The sequence below is a fragment of the Panthera onca genome, chromosome E2 (genome assembly GCF_046562875.1).
Source record: "Panthera onca isolate mPanOnc1 chromosome E2, mPanOnc1 haplotype 2, whole genome shotgun sequence".
NCBI classification, from domain to species: Eukaryota; Metazoa; Chordata; class Mammalia; order Carnivora; family Felidae; genus Panthera; species Panthera onca.
The window spans coordinates 19,712,366-19,734,851 of record NC_138353.1 but is presented as its reverse complement, the minus strand read 5'-3'; positions in this window follow the sequence as shown (position 1 = coordinate 19,734,851).

Sequence of the window (22,486 nt, the reverse complement as noted above, 5' to 3'; positions counted from 1 at the left end):
GCGGAGGGAATGGGAGGCGGCTGCGGCCGCGGAGCCTGGAGGACCCGGCCGGTCCATCCGCTTGGGCTTGGAAAACTTTTTCTTTTTAATTACTTCTCCTAGCCGGAGCGCTAGGGTTGCTAGGCGCGGGGCTGGCGCTGCTACCCGGCTCTCGGCCGCCAATTTTTTTTTTTTTTTTTTTTTTTCCTGCGGGACGGGCCGAGCTGGATTCCTGGGCTGGGGTACCGGGGCGAGGTGGGGCGCATAGAGGGAGGCGGAGAATTTGACTCAGGGACCGGGATCCCAAATCGGGATCAGAATCCACTGCAGCGTACCCCTCCCCATTCGGGTGGGCTCCAGGGCGGGAGCGGGGGTGTCAAAGGAGCCGGGGCCTCGGGAATCTTGGCGTCCCAGAGTCCCATCACCTACCGGGAAAACCCTGCCGAGTGGTACGCAGGGCGCTGTGTTCCGGGGATCTTGGGGAACAAGGCGGCCAGGCCCCGGTGCCCCTAGGGCGCCTCCTCCGCATTCACTGCAGCCGAAGGAAGGGGTTTAAGGCAGCGCGTCTTCCAGCCACGTGGCGCCTCGCTGGTTCTATACCGGGATCGCCGGCGGGCCAGGGGCGCAGCCGGACTGCACTGGGAGCCTCCTGGGCCGGCAGTTCGCTCCTGCCTCTACCCCCCACCGCCCCTTAAGATTGTGCGCTGGAGCCCGACACCGTCTGGGTGTTGGTCGGAGGTGTCCCTGTTTGAGAAAAGCGGGGCTGCGCAGGTCAAGACCCCCTCGCAGACGGCGGCCTTCCAGAGCCTGGCAAGGCGCCAGAGCCCTCCCCGGAGCCCTCAAGGAGGCGCCCCGCAAAAGCACAGCCGGCCCCGGGAGGCCAAGCTTCCACTGTGGTCACTGTAAAGAAGCAGCTTCGTCTGGGGAACACATACTGTGCTTTAATCAAGTTCCTATTCAACATATTCCCAATGATTAATGGCCCAACTGCTTCATTTTTTGGTCCAGGGCTCATACACAAGATATTTTAAGCTTTTGGCCTGGGAGTAAAAGTAAATATATTAAATAAATAAACTCTGTGAGCCCGGAGCAGCTCTCTGGGCCAGAGGCAGGACCCATTTCTGCACCAGGCCCCTGAGGAGACCTGGAGGAAACCTGAACACATGCAGTGAGATTTTCAGTTTTTTTCTGCAGTGAGTGCTAAAAATAACAGCCCGTGGCAGGGTAGCAGCAAAGCACAAGCTACTGAGAGTGTCCTGTTCCTAGCATGGACACCTGGTCTACTGAGCAGGGTTGCTGTTTCCAGCACAGGCAGCAAGAATGCGACCTCTTAGGATGGGAGGAGACCACAGAGGCTTTCTGGACAGCAGAGGAATAAGGCCTGATCAATAAGGGCGTGTAGGGGTAACAGGGGCACCAAGTGGGGCCCACATCCAGTGCCACAGGTCCTCACAGCAGAACCAGAATTCTCCCCAGGAGGCCTGCTCTGTGCAAGGTGCTCAGGGCCCCCGGATGAGTGAGAGGCGGCTCCTGCCCTCTCAGAGCTCCGGGCAGGAGATAGGTCGGCTCACAAGGTCTGCTCGGAGACAGTGGCCTTCCCACAGAACAGGTGACTCCAAAACGGCAGGGGATGGGAAAGGGACACCCTCCCCTGGTGAATATGGGGCTCAAAGAGAAGCAGCAGCCACCTTTGTCTGGGGAGGTATTCTGGGCTAAATTGTGACCCTCCCCCCAATTCATATGTCAAGGCCCTATCCCCAGTATGACTGTATTCTGAGATGCAGTTTTTAGGAGGTAATAAGATTAAATGAAGTAAGGTTGGGGTTCTAATTTGATAGGCCTTATAAGAAAAGAAGAAGGAAATCTCTCTCTCTCTCTCTCTCTCTCTCTCTCTCTCTCTCTCTCCCTTCCTGCCTCCCTTCCTCCCTCTGCCATGTGAGGACACAGGGAGAAGGCAGAGTGTGCAAGCCCGGAAGAGAGCTCTCACCAGAGTCCAACCATGCATCCTTGTCTGTAGCTTCCAGTCTCCAGAACTGTGAGAAAATGAATGGCTGTTGTTTAAGCCACACAGTCTGTGGTATTTTGTTATGGCACTTGTCTTACGAACCAAGACAGGTGGTGAGAGAGGGTTTCATGCAGGAGTAGACCTTTGAGCTGCACCTCGAAGGATGAGCAGGAATTTGCTGGAAGGATGGGCAGACGGAACGGCAGGTGCAAAGGTGGAGAGGCTGCGAGTGAGTGCCTGGCATGTTCTGATAACAAAGGACAAGATGTGTGGCGGGCTGGAGTGCAGGGATTGCTGGGGAGGGGCCTAGATAAGGCTGGATCCACAGACAGGGCTGGGTTCATGGCCAAGGCCACTCCCAGTGAAGGAGAGAGCCATCTCAAAGGCTTTGGCTGTCCAGCTTTTAGCAGGCAAGCACTGTGATCCAGTTTGAGTTCCTGAAAGGGCACTGTGGTAGAGGCTGGGCAGGGGAGGGTGGACCAGATGAAAAACGATGGAGACCTGAGGCCCCAGGTGGGGGTGGAGGACAGGGATGGATTTGAATGTCAGGACTTGGGGTCTGGGTGGGGGCTGAATGCCTGGCTTTTGTCTGGGGGTACCATCTGCCGACATATGTAGCGTAGAGAAAATAGAGGATCTCCTCCAAGCCCCTTGGGGTCAGCTGCAGGACACCCGCCTGCCTGCTTTGTGGCTCTGGAGAAGAGGACAGTCGGCCAGGAACAGCCGCCAGGACCTACCTGCCATATTTTAGTTTTCCCTTTGAGGTCTAAGAGAACATCTAGGGGATGGAAGGAAGCGATTCGGGGGCAGGTAGTGGTCTGTGGGTCTGCGGTGCAGGAGTGTCCCGGAGCTGTCCAAGCCCTGATGCAAGAATTGGCTCTAGATCCTGGGTGAGACCCCAGGGTTGTGGATCCACTTTCCATGGGAGGTGCCCACGGCTGGCAGGGGGTTGTGGCCTGATAGGATGCGTGGGCAGTCAGCATTTGGCTGGACTCACTGGGGAGGGAGATGGCTGTGTGGCTCCCGCTCAACTGACATGGCGCCAGTAATAAGAGAAGCGCATAAATCCTCTCTCTGACCACCTTTACTATCCTTCTTTTTTGTCCTAATTTATGACACTTGGCAGCTCCCGAGGAGAGCCCTGAGGGAGAACTCTCCAAGTGCCTTGGCCTCAATGTGCTCAGCAGGCGGGGCCTCGGGACCGGGACCCACCCCAAGTCCCACAGGCTGCAGGCTCACCAGGGCCTGGCTTCTGCCACTGCAGGGGCCAGGGGAGAGGAGAGGCAGCTCTGGCTCTACTTTTTACAAAGGAGAAAATCAGCAACAGAAGTGAAAATGCATTTCATAGGTGTGAATTGTGCTCTAGCCAGCTCACAAGAGGAGGCTCTTCTGAGCTGGGGGAGGGCTGGCCCGGTGGGGAGAGGGGAGCCCCGACCTCCATGCATTGTGGTGCTGAGTGTTGGGTGCCCTGGGATGGAGCCCGATTCCAGGGTCATTCCCAGGGTTAACCATTCTGAGGAGACAAACGGAGGCCTGGGAAATTTTTTTGTTTTACTTTGATTCAACCTTCCTAATGCAATGCATACAAAAGAATTCGTATATAAGTTTGAGAGTTCATCAAATTCTGAAGAGCAAGACGGGAACCAACTTTAAGTTTTCCAGCTTTATCGAAAGCTTAATGGATAGGAGTTTGGTCACTCCAAAGCAGGACTCATTAAGATAATAAATAAGGACTAAGAAAAGACAAAAGACAAGAACGCTACACTTTCCAGGTGCGGTTTGTGCTCTGACTAGGGGGCATGAGAATCTCATACAATATGTCTAATACAGTGTTTTAATAAAATGCTCTTAAAGACCTTCCTAAAACTTAGACACACAAAACAGAATGCAAGTTACTTTTTATGATAAATGCACTGGCTAATGAGTTTTATACTAATTCATTTTTATGTTTTAGATATTGGTGGGTACAGCAGATGAACCCAATGAACAGTCGATCAAGAGTCTCGTGTTTCTTACCAACAGCCTCTGGACACTTGGGGAAACCATTTTTATTCCTCAGTAGAGTGTGCATCCTAGATCACTAGGAGGCCAGTTAAATTCACCATTTACTAGCTGGGTGATCTCGGGCAAGTTGAATTTCTCTGAGCCTCTGTCTTCTTTTCTGTAAACTGGGGGCAATAATTCACTATAGGGCATTCTCAGCTGGTTCTAGGGCAAAGGCACTTAGGAGTCATACAGAACATTACTGGGCATAATTAATCGCAATACCATGAACTAGAAATTCTTTAACTGTTAGGAAATGTCACTATATTATATGTGTACCATATAAAACCATAACCATGAGTACTCAGATCCATAAAAGGCCCCTACTGTCAGATTCATCAGAATCAACTGTTTCCAGTTTTCTCTGAAGTTTCATTTACCATCATGTATGTATGGATTTTTCCGCCTTGTTTATCTCATTTGCTTGCAACTTACTAACAGATAAGCAGTAGCAGGCAGTAAAAAAATTTAGAAAAAGAAAACTGAGTCAAAAATGAAAATTTAGAGAATTCTATCCATTATCTTAATTTTGTTCAGCAAACCAAGGAAAGTCTTATATTCTGTTTTGTTAGAAAACTCCGTTGGTAGCTGATGGACCCCGGAACTCCCCATCCGGTATTTGGAGAACACTGCAGGAAGCAAGCAGTGGATGTGGGCAGGCCCATTGCACATTCTTGTGGGATCTGGGACAAGAATACAAATGGCAGTCCACATACCATCTGTTTAAATACCAAAAGTTATCAGTCAAACGAACAGACTGGCAGATAAAATATGTTCTACCTTTCTGCCTTGACAAATAAATCTTTGTCATGTCCTGGAAGGCCAGGTTTGAATTTAGAAGTTGACTCTGGAACATGGTGCCGGGAGGGCCACCGTCTCCTTCTCTTCCTTCCCGGTGCCATCCTCCACTGGAGGGATCCTTAGTCAGGTGGGAGTAGGTTCCCAGCACAGGGCTCCAACACTGCCGTCCCCCCCTGAAAATTGCTGCCTTCCTGTCTCCCCTTGATGAGTGTGCCCACTGCTGAATGCCTGGTGAAAGGGCCCACGTAGGCCAAGGCAGCTGGCTCGGGGCTGTCTGGGCATGGCGTTTCTTGTCCAGTAGGCTCCTCACCCTGAGGGAAGGGAGCAGCAAGAGGAGGGCATGAGTGGGATCCTCGTTCACGAGTCTAAGAATGGTCCTGGGGGTCTGCCCGGCAGGGTCTCGGCACCGTGGAGGGGGCCACACTCATTCCACATGAGCAGGAGGGCAGTGACGCCAGTGCTCCCGGCCTTGTCTGGAGGCCCCTGGCTCTACTTCTGTTGGAAGACACGTCTGTCAGCAGTAATTCCAACCTCGTGTCCCCAGTTCAGCCCTTTTCTCCCTCTCACCACAGACATCCTGGTTCCAGTGGCCACCCTCCCCCACCGCAGCAGCCTCTAACTGGTCTCCCTGCCACCCTCCCTACCTCCTTGACCCCCAACTCTCCTCACAAAACAGCCGAGTTTCCCATTAGACGTGCATTCAGTCCATGTCCCTCACCTCTGTCAAGCCCTGTGACACGCACCACCCCCCCCCCCCCCCCCCCCGCCTTCCAGGAGAAGATGTGCAGTGAATGTCCCAACGTGGCCGTGAGGCCCCTCATGATTCGGCCCTCACCTCTCTTAGGTCCTCGGACTCCTCACTCCTCCCCGCTCCCCAGTCTGCTGTGTGCCAAGCTTAGCATCTCCCAGCCTCCAGGCATTGCGCTTTGCTCTGCCGGCTCCTTGGAAGCTCCTTCCTGATGTTGGAGCAATTCCTTCCCTGTCATCTCAGTCTCACAGTCTCTCAGAGTCTCTCACATTCTCTCCCATTCTCCAAGAGCTTCCTCGGAGGCCCTAGTTGCACAGTAGCCACCCCTCCCCCATCACTCCTGAGGCCATTGTGCGTTCTATTTTCCTCCTAGCACTCTCTGGAAAATGGTCTTGTTTACTTATTTTACTTGTTCCCTGTCTGGCTTCCCCCAACTAGAATGCCAGCTCCACAAAGACAGGACCTTGTCTGTCCTGTTCTGCCTATTTCCAGAGCTACAACAGGCCTTGGCATATGGTAGAGCCTCAAATATTTGTCGAATGAACACAGAATGGATTCTATTCAAGAAAACTGCTACCCGGCCACCCTCCCAGAACTCAGTTCGTCCCCGAGCCTAGCACAGCAGCTCAAGGGTGGCCCCGAAAGATGCTCGGGAAGACCCGACCCCCTAAGTTAGGGCTCCCCAAGGGCAGACCCATCCAGAGCCTCCTGAAGCCATGCCAGGCAGGACTGCCAGGGCCTGGAGAGTCCTCATAGTGCTTCTGGGCTAACTCATAAGAAGCCCCTTCAGGCAGATGTGGCCCCCAGGGGCTTGGCTGAGCAGAGAGTGCCTCTGCAGGGAGGAAAAATGGCCCCTTTCTCTGGAGAGATGTAGCCCAGTTAGGACACAAGGCTTGGTGCGGGGAGGCCTCCAGAACTGAGCTCGTTCGGGGAGTGCAAACCCTCAGTCCAGACAGCCTTGAAGCGCCCCTCTGCCTTGGCTGCAGAGAGCCCCTCTGCCTGTGGGGCACTGTTGGGAAGGTGCCCCAGGAGAGCAAGACTTCGTCCTTGGGCATGGCTGGACATCAGATCCACCGGAGAAAACGGGCCTTCCTCCCGGCAGGCTCCCATGGAAGGGAGGGGGTACTTCAGCATGTGGACCTGACGGAACCCCACTACTCAGGAGATGGGGTACGTTTCCCTCGCACTTCCGTGCACCCACCATATTGACCCCATTCCTTCTGGCTGATTCCAAGGATTTATGTCTTCGGGTGCATCTTCAAACAGAAACAAACAGTTCAAAAAGAGTTTGCAAACGTTACCATTCTTGACACCCAGGATTCACCCCTACCTGAAAAGAAGCAGGCTGGAGAACAGCATGTAGCTTCCCTTCTCTGGGAAAAAAAAAAAAAAAAAATTATTAAAATATACATATAGTCAGTGTACAGAGAGAAGTTGGGAGAAATACACACCAAACTGTTAACAGTGGTGTTGCCTTTGTAGGACGAGAGAGAACTTGTTCTCTTAAATTTACAATATACACTTGTGTATATTGGACTTTTTAAGCAGATGAGGATGTATCTATTACGTTTATAGTTTTATAAACTATAAAAATATTTTAAGTCACCTTAATTTTACAGTTTTATAATTTTTATAGTTTTATAAACTATAAAATGTTTTAAAGTCACCTTCATTTACTCTACAAATATATAATGCCACAATGGATTGCATAGTTTCGTAAATAACTTCAAAATGCTTTTGAATGACCCTATTTTCCATGTTAAAACATCCGAAAATGTGCCCTGAGAATAAATTGTTGTCTGACTTGTGAATTTGCTCATAGGGAGAATCTTACCGAGTCATAGCCACTGCATCACATTTAGTTCTATGTTTAACAAGTCAGCTTTATTTTAAATGAGAAAAGCTCAAGTATTTGTATATATAAAGAACTTCTACAAGTCAGTGTGAAAAAAAAATACCAATTCAAAAGAAAACGGGCATTTACAGAGAGTTTATAAATAAAAAAAACCCAGCAAACGCAAATGAATTTTAAACATGTTTAAAAATGCCGATTCTCTGAATAAAAGATATACAAATTAAAACTACACCGGTCAGGTGGGTAAAGATAAAAACGTCTGATAATTTGCTATACAGATAAATGGATAGAGCAAACAGGCAGGATTATATATTGATCCAGTCTCTCTGGAGAACAATTTAAAAATACCTATCTAAGTTGAAAGTGTCGTTAGCCCTTCTCTTAACAATTCCCCCTTACAGAAATGTAATCCCATAAAGTCTCACGTGTACAAAAGAGTTACATACATGGGTATTGACCAAAGGACTATTTATAATTGCAAAAGGCTGGCTGAATGTCTGCCTGTTAATAGAAGACGGGATAAATAATCGTGGATAGCTGATTAATTATCCTGTGTCTTTGTGAAAAAGGATGAAAATCTGTATGAACACATATGGAAAAAGCTCTGATATGTTCATTTACACACATATATATATAATACATGCATATATAAAAATACATATATGCATACATAATATGTTAATATAAAATACACATACACACATATATGTGTGTACATATGTATATATACAGTGCAGAAAACGTGTATAATATATCTCCATTTGTGTAAAAAGAAGGGGAAGGGCCTATATGTATGCTCATCTCTGTCTAGAACATCTCAGGAAGGGCACTTAGGAAAACTGGAGAAGGACTTGCAAGCAGGTTAGACATTTTTATTGTACATTAAGATATATAAATGAACTAAACAATAATTACCTCGTAAGGAATTGGGGTTACTCCAAAAATTGCAAAACACGATTGCTGAATATTCCCCGAGAACACTAGTCTTGGGATAATATGAAGGGAGTGTAATTTAGTTTTTCTATAACTGAACAGGACCAAATGACCATAAAAGCCCAAACTTTTCATTGCTGTCCCCAAGAAAATCTATAAACCGATCAGTTACAGTAAAATTCTTTCCTGCGACATGAACTCATTTACCCCAAATATGGGATTGAGCTTCCTGAGCATATTGATTTAAGCAGTTCAGGGACTGCGGGTGGGGCAGGGTTATCCCTTCCCATCCCTCCAATTGGTTCCGTCTCTGCCATTTTCAGTCAAAATTCCAAAGGTCACTTGGAAAGCACATAACCCACTAAGCTGTCCAGACACTCCCTTTTGGCTAGATAACCCCCCACGGCCCAGATCCCAGCTCAGTCTTGGGAACCAGGGGAGCGCTATTACAAAGCCTTGCTGTTTGGTCAATAACTTGGAGGTGACCCTGAACAAATTGAGAGTTTCAGCGAGTGTATCTTTAGAATCTGATTTTTATTATAATTGATTAGAAAAATCCAGCTTACATTCCAAATGCAGTCACTTTATCATAGTCAAGGTGCAATAACAGTTAAACAAAAGCCAGCGTGAGTCATGCTCCTATAAAACTGTCTGCTAGCAGAGTTTGGCTTTTCTCTAAACGAGGGAAACTCAAAGTCAGGCAGCATAGAAAGGGGTTGTTCTGGCCTCTTACTGGGAGAAATTATTATAAGAAAAGCAGGTCACACAGGATCTGCCCAATGGCTCACTAACATGGAATGTGCACATTGATTGAATTCTTTGGTTGCCCAGCACCATTTGAACATCCTTCCAACATCCGGGGATGTCCCACCTCCCCACGCAGAAGCCAGAAACGCCCTCTTCCAGCTGGGATGAGGCATGTGAGGAAGAACTGACAACGTACACACTGACAAGAGCCGTTGGCACGACTGAGAGGTGTGTAGGAACAGGTGCTGCTGGACTTCACTTTGGGAGAATGACCAAGAGTGTTTGGGGTGCTACACGTATGCAGGCTGGCCACACAGCCTCTACTCTGGATCCTCTGGTCTTCCTAGAGACGTTGCCAACTTCCTACCATTTTCTCGAACTCTTCTTTAACTTTATTCTCTTTAACTAGTTAGCGTGGATTCTGTTGGTTTTGCCCAGCTGGGATAAGGCTCTGACTTGGATGACTAACGAGACCTGGGCCAAGATCAAAGTCACAGATGATTCCTTCCACCTTCTCTCTCCAGCTATGGCTTGGCCCTGGTAACTTGCCCTCTTTGCAAGCGGTGTCTCATAGCCAGATGAACGAAAACATGCTGTGGAGTAAGGGGCTGGTTTGAATGCCACTCATGCACAGTGACTTTGACAAGCAGCTTCACCTTTCTTGCTCAGTTTTATTGTCTCTAAAATGGGGGTAATAAAGCCATCTTTGCCCCACAGAGGAGTTGTGAGGATTAAATACAATAACCCATTAATAGCTCTTAAATGTTGAGGATCAACTTTACCAATAAGGGTACAAAATAAGACTAACATAGGGTGTTAGAAAATTCCCTATTATAAATCTTAAAAATCAAAATCCCTTAACAATGAGATCAGGATTCCTAGCATTTTTTTTTTTTTTCTGGCCAAAGACTTCTTTAGAATGAATCAACAAAAATAAAATGATATATCCAACTAGAAGCTCTGGACAAAATCTAAAACTCAACTACCTGAAGATACTGGAGAATGAAAAAAGCAGGCAGTTGCTGGGGGAAAGTCGACACTTAGAAGAAAAAACCATCACAGTGTGAATTTCTTTAAAAAGCATTTACTGAGCCTCAGGGCGCCTGGGTGGTTCAGTTGGTTAAGTATCCAACTTCGGATCAGGTTGTGATCTCCTGGTTTGTGGGTTCGAGCCCAGTGTCGGGCTTTTTACTGACAGCTTGGAGCCTGCTTCAGATTTTGTGTCTCTCTCTCTGCGCCTCCCCTGCTCATATTCTCTCTCTCTCTCTCTCTCCATCAAAAATAAATAAACATTGGGGCGCCTGGGTGGCTCAGTCGGTTAAGCGTCCAACTTCAGTTCAGGTCACGATCTCGCGGTCCGCGAGTTCGAGCCCCGCGTCGGGCTCTGGGCTGATGGCTCAGAGCCTGGAGCTTGCTTCCAATTCTGTGTCTCCCTCTCTCTCTGCCCCTCCCCCGTTCATGCTGTGTCTCTCTCTGTCTCAAAAATAAATAAAACGTTAAAAAAAAAATTAAAAATAAATAAATAAATAAACATTAAAAAAAAGATTTTTTTTTTTTTTAAAGCACTTATCCTCAAGGCAGGCCCCAGTCTCTGCAGGCAGGGCAGCTAAAATTCTGATAGGAAATCTATCAGTATTACTGGCTTGATGAAGAACCAGAGGACACAGTTTAGGACAACCGCAGTTACTGGAAAGTGGGGAAAGAGTATCCAAGAAAGGGGAGGTGGTGCCCAAATTCTGTGCACAAATTCTACCCAAATCTCTGGTTGACTCCTAATCTGCACATGCATGGCACAGACACCAAGCAGCAGACAAGGCCACCCACCACAGAGGAGACAAAATTTACAGTGTGAATTCAGTCAAATTTACTGCATGGCAAAATCTGAATCAGCTTTTTTTCCAGAGGAACGTTACAGAATCCAGAGATTCTACAAAGCATCATTCATGATGTCTAGGATATAAAATATAATTTTCTAACCTTCCAGAAAAACAAGATAACATCACTCATTCCAAAAAAGAAAAAAACCCAAAAAACAAAAAACACAACCAATGGAGACCAACCCCAACATGACTCAGATACTGGAACAGCAGACAAGGATTTTAAAGTATTAACACTATGCCCAAGGATATATATAGGAAACATGGTTGTCCATTAAGAGAATAATAGAAAATCTCAGCAGAACATAAATCATAAAAAAGAACCAAGTAGAAATCCTAGAAATGAAAAAGTCAGTATTAGAAATGAAAATTGCAATATCAGAAATTTAAAAATTCACTTGATGGCTCTAAAAGCAGAAAAGAGGACAAAATAAAGATTCAGTAAAATTAAAGATAATTCAGTAGAAGTTATCCAGCCTGAAGATCATACATCTTTTTTAAAAAGACTGAAAATAAATGAGCAGTTCCTAAAAGACCTGTGGGGTAATGTCAAAAGATTTAACACACATGTAATTGGAGCCCTAGAAGGAGAGGAGAGAAAAAAACGGGACTGAAAATGCTTGAAGAAATAGTTGAAAGAAATGGCTAAATTTGGCAGAGGCAAACGTTTATAGATTCAAAATGCTCAGGAAACTCCAAAGCAGGATCTTGAAAACAACAACATGCCTAGGGACGTTGTAGTCAAATTGCTGAAAACTGGATGAAAACAAAATCTTGAAAGTAGTCAGATAAGCCAAACCATAAGACACTCTTAAAAACTGAGAACAAACTGAGGGTTGATGGGGGGGTGGGAGGGAGGGCAGGGTGGGTGATCGGTATTGAGGAGGGCACCTTTAGGGATGAGCACTGGGTGTCGTATGGAAACCAATTTGACAATAAATTTCATATATTGAAAAAAAAATGAAAAAAAGATGACACATTACATTCAGGGAAACAAACACTCAAATGACCTTGGACTTCTATCAGAAAGAAAGGACCCTGGAAGGCAGTGGAACAACATCTTGAAAGTACTGGTGGGAAAGAAAAAAAGGTCTACCCAGAAATCTAGATCTAGTGAATATATCCTTCAAGAATAAAGGTGAAATAAAGATATTTTTAGGTTAAAGAAAAGCTAAGAGGATTTGTCAGCAGCCAACCTGTACTGCAAGAAATGCTAAAGAAAGTTTGCCACACTGAAGGAAAGTGAAACCAGATGGAAACCCAGATCTGCAGGATGAAATGAATGTCATTGGGAATGATAAATATGTGGATAAATATAAAAGACAGTTTTTGTCCTTCATTTCTTTAAAATATAAATAATTGTTTAAAGCAAAAAAAAAAAAAACCCATAACATGGTATTATGAGGTTTATAATGCGTGTGGATGTAATAATTACAACAGTTATAGCATAAAGTTTAGGGGCTATAAATGGACCTATATGATTGCAAGCTTTCTACATTTTATGTGAAGTGGTGCAATATAAACTCTTAGCAGACTATGAAAAACTGAGGATGTATATTGTAATCCTAGAGCAATAACCAAAAAGTAAAGCAAAAAGACATAGGTACAAAACCCAATTGGCAAGTTAAAATGGAATTCTAAAACATTCAGTTACTCAAAAGGAAGGAAGAGAAACAGAAAAAGAAATGGAAGGGGTGAGCAGAAAACAAATAGTAAAATTATAGGCTTAAATCTAACTATATAAATAATTATATTAAATAAAAAGGACTAGTATTCTAATTAAAAGGCAGAGGTTGTCAGAATGAATAAAAGTGCAAAGCCCAATTATATGCTGTCGAGGAGCAATGCGCTTTAAATATAAAGACTCAAACAGGTTGAAAAATCAATGGTTGGGAAAAGATATATCATGTAAACCTTAAACATAAGAAGGTTAGAGTGATTATAAAAACATCAGTAAAATAGTATTAAAGGCAAAGAGTATTGCCAGAAAAGGGGATGCTTCATAATGATATAAAGGTTAATACATTATAAAGATATGATTATCATAAATGTGTATGCACCTGATAATGGAGCCTCAAAATACATAAAGTAAAAATTGATAGAACAAAAGGATGTGACTGGAGGTTGAGAATAGGAGAAGATCTTTTAATTTCAATTTTATATACTTCTTATGGCTTAAATTTTAATACCAAATACATGTCTGTTCTATCATCATCATCACCATCATCATAGATTTCCAGATAGATGACAGGGAAAGGCATTCTAGTAAAGGCCACACGTGTGCCAGTGCAGACATCAGGGTGGCTGGTGTACCTGGGGACTGTAGATTTCTGGCATGCCTGAAATATAGAGTTGGGTTGGTATTACTGAGGAGGGATAAAAGATAAGCAGCAGATGTGTAGAAGCGAGACTTAGAAGAGCCTTATAGGTATATTAAGGAATTTGAGCTTTATCTTCATGGTCATGGATAGTCACTGAAGTGTTTTGCAAAAGGAGGAGAGAGAATCATGTTTGATTTTTAGATGGCTGATTCTGACTTAAAGTTGGAGGATACGTTGAAGGAGATCAGAGTAAAGGCAGAGTGGATTCCGGAAGATGCTTCAGTAATGCAGATTAGAAATGCTATAGGCCTAAATTGTTCCACATAGATGGAGAAGGAAGTATTGTTTTGAAAGGTTCCGTAGGAAGCAATAGAGTGAGAATTTGGCAATTCTGGATCCAGATGATGATACACACTGACATCTGTGAACTCCTGAAGTTGTGTTATGAAGCCACTTGGTGAATGCTACTTTATTCCCATTTTCCCATGAAATAATAATAACATAGTAATTAATACACCATTTAAAAAGTTTATTTTATTCAACACAATCCCTATCAGAATCTCTGCTGGCTTCTTTGTAGAAATTGACATACTGATCCTAAAACTTATATGCAACTCAAGGAACCCAGAGTATCCCAAACAATCTTGAAAAGAAAAATAATATTTGGAGGACTTAACGCTGTCTAATTTCAAAATGTATTACAAAGCAAAAGTAATTGAGACAGTGAGGGTACTGGCATAAGGAGAGGTGGATCAACAGAATAAAATTAAGAGCCCAGAAATAAACCCATGTGTCTATGGTAAGTCGATGTTTTGACAGGGGTGGCAAGACTATTCAGTGGGGGAGAGAATAGTCTCTTCAACAAATGGTGCTGGGACAGGTGGCTATCTACATGCAAAAGAATGAAGTTGGACCCCTACTTCATACTATATACAAATATTACCTCAAAACTGATCAAATACCTAAATGGAAGAGCAAAAACTATAAAAGGGAAACAAGAAAACACAGGAGTAAAGCTTGATGACCTTGGATTAGGCAGTGATTTCTCAGGACACTAAAAGCACAAGCAGCAAAAGAAAAATTGGTAAATGTCGCTTTATCACAATTAAAAACTTGTGTGCTTCAAATGACACTGGTAAGAAAGCACAAAGACAGCCTACACAGTGGAGAAAATACGTGCAAATCATATCTCTGATAAGGAACTTATGTCTAGAATGAAAAAACTCTTAGAACTCAACAACAAAATTAATCCATTACAAATGGGCTAGTGATTGGAACAAATATTTCTCTAACGACGGTATACAAATGGTCAATGTGCACATGAAAAGGTGTTAAATATTATTGATGACCAGAGAAATACAAATAAAAACCTCAACAAGAAACCAGCTCACAAAAAAACATTAGGATGGCTATAATCAAAAGTCAGATAACGAAGGCTGGTGAGGACGTGGAGAACTTGGAACCCACACACTGCTGGTGGGGCAGCCACATTAGAAGACAGCCTGGTAGTTCCTCATAAACACAGATCTCCCATTTGACCCAGCAACTCCACACTTTGGTATATACCTAAGAAATATCAAAACATATGTCCACACAAAACTTGTACGTGAATATTCACGGTAGCATTATTTACAATCGCCCAAAGGTGTAACCAACCCAAATGCCCACCACCTGCTGAATGGTATAGACGAAGTGTGGTATACCCACACAATGGAATATTATTTGGCCGTGCAAAGGAATGAAGTATTGACACATCTACTGTACGGATGAACTTTGAAAATATTATGCTAACTGAAAGAAGCCAGTTACAAAAGACTGCGTATGATATGATTCCATTTGTATGAAGTGTGCCGAATGGGGAACTCTATGGAGATACAAATCTATGGTTATCTAGGACTGGGAAGATGGGATGGGGGTAGGGGTGGTAGCCAAAGGGTGCGTGGTTTTTTTGAGGGTGAAGAAAATGTTCTGTAATTGTGATGGTAGTTGCACAACTCCGTGAATATACTAGGAATCATCAAGCTGTACATTTTGAATGGGTGAATTGTGCGGTATGGGAGTTACATCTCAATAAAGCAGCAATTGGTAAAATTACAGAACAAGAAAAACGTTCATTTTATCTGGAATATTTAAAATTATACAGCTAATAAATGTATATTTCACACTTAAGACTTCCAAAATAGAGCAGGATGTAAAGGGACAAAAAACTAAATTGCCATCTATCCCCCAATTCTAATCCTACTGCAGTGTTGAGAGGAAGTCACTATTATCAGTTTAATGCAAATCCCTCTTCACATTTTTCTTTGTATTTGTATCTGTATGAACATAAACAAGATATCATCCACAATTTCATTCTAGAATTAAAAAACAAATAAGAGGATCGGGGCACCTGGGTGGCTCAGTCAGTTAAGCCTCTGACTCTTGATCTCAGCTCATGTCTTGATACAAGGGTCGTGAGTTCAAGCCCCATGCTGGGCTCTGCGCTGGGCATGAAGCCTACTTAAATAAAACAAAAACAAAAACAAAAACAAACAAGAGACTTCATGCTGTATTGCATTCATGTATTGTCCTGCTGCTTGCTATTTTCATTTAATGCTGTGTTTTGGGAATCCTTCCATGTCATTATGAATAGATCTTCCTTTTACAAAAATACTGCATAGTTTTTACATAGTATTGTGTCCGTAAGGATGTATGTAGGCCGAATACTTAATAATGGAAGTATTGGGCTGAAGGGTATGGGGTTTAAAATTTGGCAGCTACTGCGAATTATCTTCTAAAAAGCCTGTAAAATTTCCACCCACCCACCAATAGTGATTATATATACCCTTCTCTACACCTATGCCAACAATGTGGCTATTGTTAGTACTTTCAAATTTCATTTGTTTGATATCTCATTGTTGTTTTCACTTCTGTTTTCCTGATTCCTTGTTAGGGTAAGGAATTTGAATTCCCTAATGTTTTCACCCTGAGTTATTTTTCTAAGATATTTTGTATATATTTTTCACATCCCTTTAAACAAATGTTTTAGCCTTCTTATTTATCCTGAATTTCCTTTTGTAAATAGCAAATGGGTTTTTCTTGACTGTAGTTCTCATCGATTTGCCTGATCTGAGAGCTGGAGAAAAGGAAAATGCAAAACTTAATAAAGAATCTGTTAATGACAAATCGCTAAGACTAAAGTTTCAAAGTCTGTCTTTATAGCCAGTTGTATGGTATCTTAGGTTTGCTGTAAAATTAAAGTTTTAGAGTTGGTTTATATAGGACATTTAAAATTTTATCATATTCCACTTTTAAAAACACATCCCCCAATTCTCTGACCCTTCTCTCACGAAAGGTGGGATCTAACTTTCCTCCCTTAGAGTGTGAGCTGGCCTTAGTGACTCACGGCTAACAAACAGACGGAAGTGATGCTGTGTGGCTTCCAGGTTCCCCTTGGCTCTTTGTGTGTTGGGTTGCCTCCCTGGGAACCCAGCCACCGGGTTGTGAGGAATCCCAGGCCACGTGGAGAGCCCCACACGAGGGGAAAGCGGGCTTCCTGGCAACAGCTGGCACCAACTGCCAGCCCAGGTTTCGAGTCTTCAAACCGAGGCCCAAACATCAAGAGCAGACAGGCCATTTCCACTGGATCCTGTCCCCGTGCCCACCCCTCAGAACCTCTGAGCAAAATAAATAGTTTTGTGCCACGAAGTTTTGGGGTCATTTATTACGCAGCCATAGTAACCGGTATATTTATCAGTAAAGATAGCTTTAGAGGTGTTCCTCAACACCTTCCAACTGGGATGGAAAAGAGAAGACAACTTTGCTGAGAAATTTTACTATATTTTTCCAGTAACTCACTCATCTACTTTCCTCAATGAGATACATTTAGCACTGTTTCTACCATCTTCTTTTGGGTTTTCTCTTTCTATTTCTGAATAGAAGTTGTTGTTTTTTTTTTTTCTGGGACGCCTGGCTGGCTCGGTCAGAAGAGCACGTGATTCTTGATCTCAGGGTAGTGAGTTTGAGACCCACGTTGGGTGCAAAGATGACTTAAATAAACAAAACCTTTTTTTAAAAAGACATTTTTTCTTATCTTTTTTAATTTTTATTTTTATTTATTTATTTTTTTTAAAGTTTATTTATTTTGAGAGAGAGAGAGAGAGAGTGCACGTGGTAGGGGCAGAGAGAGAGGGGAGAGAGCGAATTCCAAGCAAGTGGGGCTTGAACTCACAAACAGTGAGATCATGACCTGAGCCGAAATCAAGAGTTGGACCCTTAACCGACTGAGCCACCCAGGTGACCCCCCGCCCTTTTTTTCATTTTTAAAAACCTTTTACTGGCTTTGATGAAAAGCCTTTTACGTTGCTTTTACTTTTCTTCTCCCATTCTTTGCTCTCTGGGAATTAGAAACATGGAGAGTTTATATGTCATCTCTTCTTCTAGGATTATGATTACATTTTTAAAGTTTGTTTGTTTATTTGAGAGACAGAGACAGTGTGAGAGGGGGAGGGGCAGAGAGAGCCGGAGACAAGGAATCCCAAGCAAGCTCTGCACCCAGGCTCTGCACTGTCAGTGCAGACGAGCCCCACGCGGGGCTGGAACCCAGGAAACCATGAGATCATGACCTGAGCGGAACCCACAAAACTGTGAGATCATGACCTGAGCTGAAACCAAGAGTCAGATGCTTACTTAACCGGCCGAGCCTCCCAGGCGCCCCATGATTACATTTTTTAACACGCGTTTTTCTCTCAGTGTCTATATCCTCCCCTGAACAAGATGAAGAACTTACTGGGCTTTCACTTCCTTCCGCCCTCTCTTTCCCGCCATCTTTCATGTTTACACGATCTGTGCCTGAGTTTCAACCGTCTTGTAAAAAACCAGCCAGCAATGATTGCCATTTAATTGTATGCACACCCTCTGCCCGCGATTCTTCGCTCGTCACTGGTTTTAGTATCTTTCTCGTGGGTTCATTTTCTCACTTGCTGGATTTCGCCTTCTGGCAAATTTTCAGGGTTGTCTGGGAGCGTAAACTTTATGAATCTTGGGATGACTTAAATACGTCTTTATTTTGTGCTCTGCATTTGAGTGTTGCTCAGCCTTGGTGGAGAGCTCTGGGTTCGAAAACTGAACTCTTTCCAGAACTGCCGATGTGGTGGTTCACTGTCTGATGCCACCGTGTTGCCAGGGAGACACAAGGCTGAGACACGGTCATTCCTTTGTGGGGACTCTGGTAACCCCTCTCCCCCTGTCTCGCGGAGGATTTTCTCATTATTTTCGGCACTCTGAATTTCACGAGATGAGCTCTTTCTTCACTGTTCTTAGCAACCCAAGGACCATTTCCTCTCTTCGGCTCTGTGATTGCTTCTCTCCCAATCTCTGTCTCTCTCTCTCTCCATTCCTCTCCTGTTCCCCTTCCTGCGTCTTCACTCGGCCAGTGTCCCACTCTAGTCCCACGGGATGCAACCCTCTCACCTGCCTGCCACCTGATTGGCACCTGTCTTCCCCATCCTTTGTGAGGACGCAGGTGGCCTCCTCCCGCCCAGGTCAAGGCCTTTCCTCCTGCTCTGGACCCATTGCCCTCTCCCGCTCAGGGGCCCGTCGGTGAGCATCCAGGCCCAGGCTCATGCCCCCACTAAGGAAACCAAGAGTCTCTCTCTCTCTCTCTCTCTCTCTCTCTCTCCACCAGTTCCACATCCGACCACCTCCCTATTTCTCAACCAAGTTTCTTGACAGCATTGTCTCCATGAGCCCCCTCTTCTTCTTCATCTTTCATCAGTTTGCTCATGTGGTCAAGACCACTCCCACAGCCCAGGCGCGTTCCTGAAGCTGGTCTGGGGGAGGTGCCTTCCGCCCAATGGGGCAGTCAGCCCTCTGTCCTCGCTGCTTTTCCTTCCTAGAAACACCTCCACCTTCTCTTCTTGCAACACTTTCTTCCTTCAGCTTCAATCTGCTGCTTCTCAGTCCTCTTTATGGGCTCCTCCTTTCTGAGGTCCCAGCCTCAGCCACCCCCTCTTCTCTCTCTGCACTCTTTTCCTGGGGGATGTCGCCCTCTCCCCTGGCGTTAAGTGCCATCTGCGTGCTACTGAGTTGCAGATCTGTGCCTCCAGCCCAATGCCAAGTCTGAGCTCCGTCTTCCAGCATCTCACCTGTGCCTCTGGTTGTTTCTCAGGATCTCAGAGTTGACAGGTCTAAGACTGGACCTTGTTTTCTCCCCTTCTCTCCATCTTACTTCAGCCAAAATCCCAGGAGTCAATTCCCACATCTCCTTTTCTCTGACTGCTCCGTGTCTGATCTCTTAGCATCATCTGTTGACGGTATTACCCTTCATTATGACTCAACATGTATGTATCAGGCTCTCCTTCTGCCCAAAGCCATTACCCTAGTCCAAACCTCCAGCTCTCACCAGAACCATAATATTCCCCTCGCTGGGCTCCTTGCTTCCGGTCCTGCTTCCTTATAATGCATCTTCCATCCAGCAGCTACAGACCTCTTTCCAAAAACACAATCCAGCTCACCGAAGTTATTTTGCACCTAAAATACATCCTACAAATTCTTCCGTAATCTGGCTCCTGCTCCATCTAATGGCATGTTCTGCCATCCCCCAGCCCTGTCCCCACACCTTCATCCACTCACTGTGGCTTTTTTTACCTCCAGCCTTTCACAGCAGGTGCTGAAGCATCACTCCATTTGGCAGGGAATTTGACAGTTGAGGAGGAGATGGGGCACGGTGCCCAAGGATGCGGCAAATTGGATGCATTCTCCCGTGACATGATGAAGGGTATTTAGTTTTCTGACTTAGGACTAAAAGGGGCCTGAGAGATCTATGCCGGAAAAGTCCCTGCAATACACACGGCAGGTGGAAGGTTAAGACCCACCATGTGCAAAGATCCTCAACTTGGGAGGAAAACCACAAACAACCCAAGAGAAAAATGGGCAGGGGGCTTAACAAGCTTCTCACGGAAGAGGAATTCAAAGAGTCAGTAAACATGCAAAGAAACTGATGTATGTGTCTGTTTTCTAAGCCCATGAGATTGGCACAAATAACAGAGTGGTTGGCGAGAGTGTGTGAAATCAGACACTCTTGCACATTGTTGGTAGAAACATGAACTGCAGCAATGCTCTGGGGGAAATAATCTGGCAATGTCTATTAAAATTAAAATGCATGTCCCTCTTGACCCAGAAATGACACTATTCGGAATCTATCGTGTAGGTATAAAATTACCACCCTGGAAGTATATTTAGCCCAAGATGGCATTTTGGCAACTGTTTGTAATATCACAAAATTAAAAGGGAGGTTAGAAAAAAGATTGTAACAAAATGGAAAATTGTTCACGGTATCAGGTTAAGTCAAATAGGCAGATATAAAATTCGGTGGACATTACTACACATCTGCCAGCATGGACCGAGCATATGGACAAGAATATGTAGAAATATTGATTTAGATAGCCGGTGGGATTGTGGGGGATCTTTGCCCTAAATGTCTGTTGCTATTATACCATTGTTTTGCCAATAATGTAACTTTTTCAAAACACGTAAGGTGAGTCCTGGAAGTGATGGTTGTTCGTGGGGTAAAGGTTAATTCACCTCGAAGGCTGTTTTAAGGTTTTCGAGTTATTCTTTGGGAAGCCGCGAGTGGTGGACAGGGTTGGGGCTTGGGAGTGCTAGAGGTGGGTGTGGAGGCGGAGGGGGAGAAGGTGGAGGTTAGAGGGGAGTCCAGGTGCCGGTGGGGGGGGCGGGTCGCTGCCACTCTCTCTCTATTGGCTGGGTGAGGATCAGATCTGGGGCAGCAGAGAAGGAAAGCAGGAGGCTGATTCAGAAAGCCATTCAGAAGAAACCAGCCAACCAGGTAAGTGAAGAGAAAGAGAGAAGGAGCGAAGCCTCACGTGGGCAGGGGAAGTTTTTAAAGAGGTAGGGTGGGAGGAGGAACGTAAGAGTTCAATTTCAGACAGGCTGAATTTGAAATTCACGAGTTTTCTGAACTCCGTTTGGAACGGGGAAATGTTTTCTTTGAATGACAAAGTTTAATATATATATACATATATACACAATATATATATACATATATACATGTATACATATATACATATGTATACATATATACACATATATACACATATGCATATATATGTGTGTATATATACATATATATATACATATATATGTGTGTATATATATATATTAAACTTTGTCATGTACATATATATATATATATGTATATATATATTTGGGGAGCCAGAGACTGAACATTGTTCAATGATTTGATTGACCTGTAGAAAGATTGAACTTTCCCTCCAATGAGACAAACTACTTTCAGCAGAGAGGTTTCCAAAAATAGCACTTCCTCACTTTCTGGTACAGCTTTATCTTAGTTTTTCGGTCTAATATTGCACCCGGATTCTTCTTTTTGGATCTTTGTAATATGACTAACATATTATCCCTACTTAACACAGTTCTTCAAAAAAAGAATTCCCTTGCTGGTGGTGCCCACTGTGTAGCTGTAAACAGTGGACACCAATGACCCAAACTACCCCTTGGAGCTTTCGTCTTTGCTATGGACCAATTCCTCCATTCTTTTAATAACTTTGGTTCCTCTTTACACTCTGTCAGCCTATTCCCTACATACTTGTGGTAGAAAGTGGCTCTAGCTAAGCACTGTTTTCTGGGTGTGGTTCCTCTGCACTTCCCTCATCTGGGCGCCATGGTTCTTGCCGGCTCTTTCGGGTTCTCTGGCATGAGTGGGTCTGTGACCTTCTGCAGGGCGCTCTTCAATTCTACCCACCAACTGCGGCTACTTTCCATACCCTCTGCCACGGGTCACAGATTCATACCTTCCAAGTCAGTTGTGAGCGTTAAAGCATCCAAGATTGCCTGCTAGGGTGGCTATAGGAATTTAAAAAAGGAAAAGAGCAAGGGTCATCGAGGATGTAGTGAAATTGGAATGCTCACACATCACACTGCTGGGAATGCCAACTGGGGCAGCTGCGTGAAAGGCAGTGTGACGGTTCCTCAAAACATTAAAAATAGAATTACCATATGATCCAACGATTCTACTTCCGGGTATATCATCGAAAGAATTGAAAGCAGGTCTCAAAGAGCTACTTCTACACCCGTATTCATAGCGACATTATTCATAATAGCCAAAATGTGGAAGCAATCCAAGTAACCGTATACAGACTGTGGCATAGCCGTACAATGGAT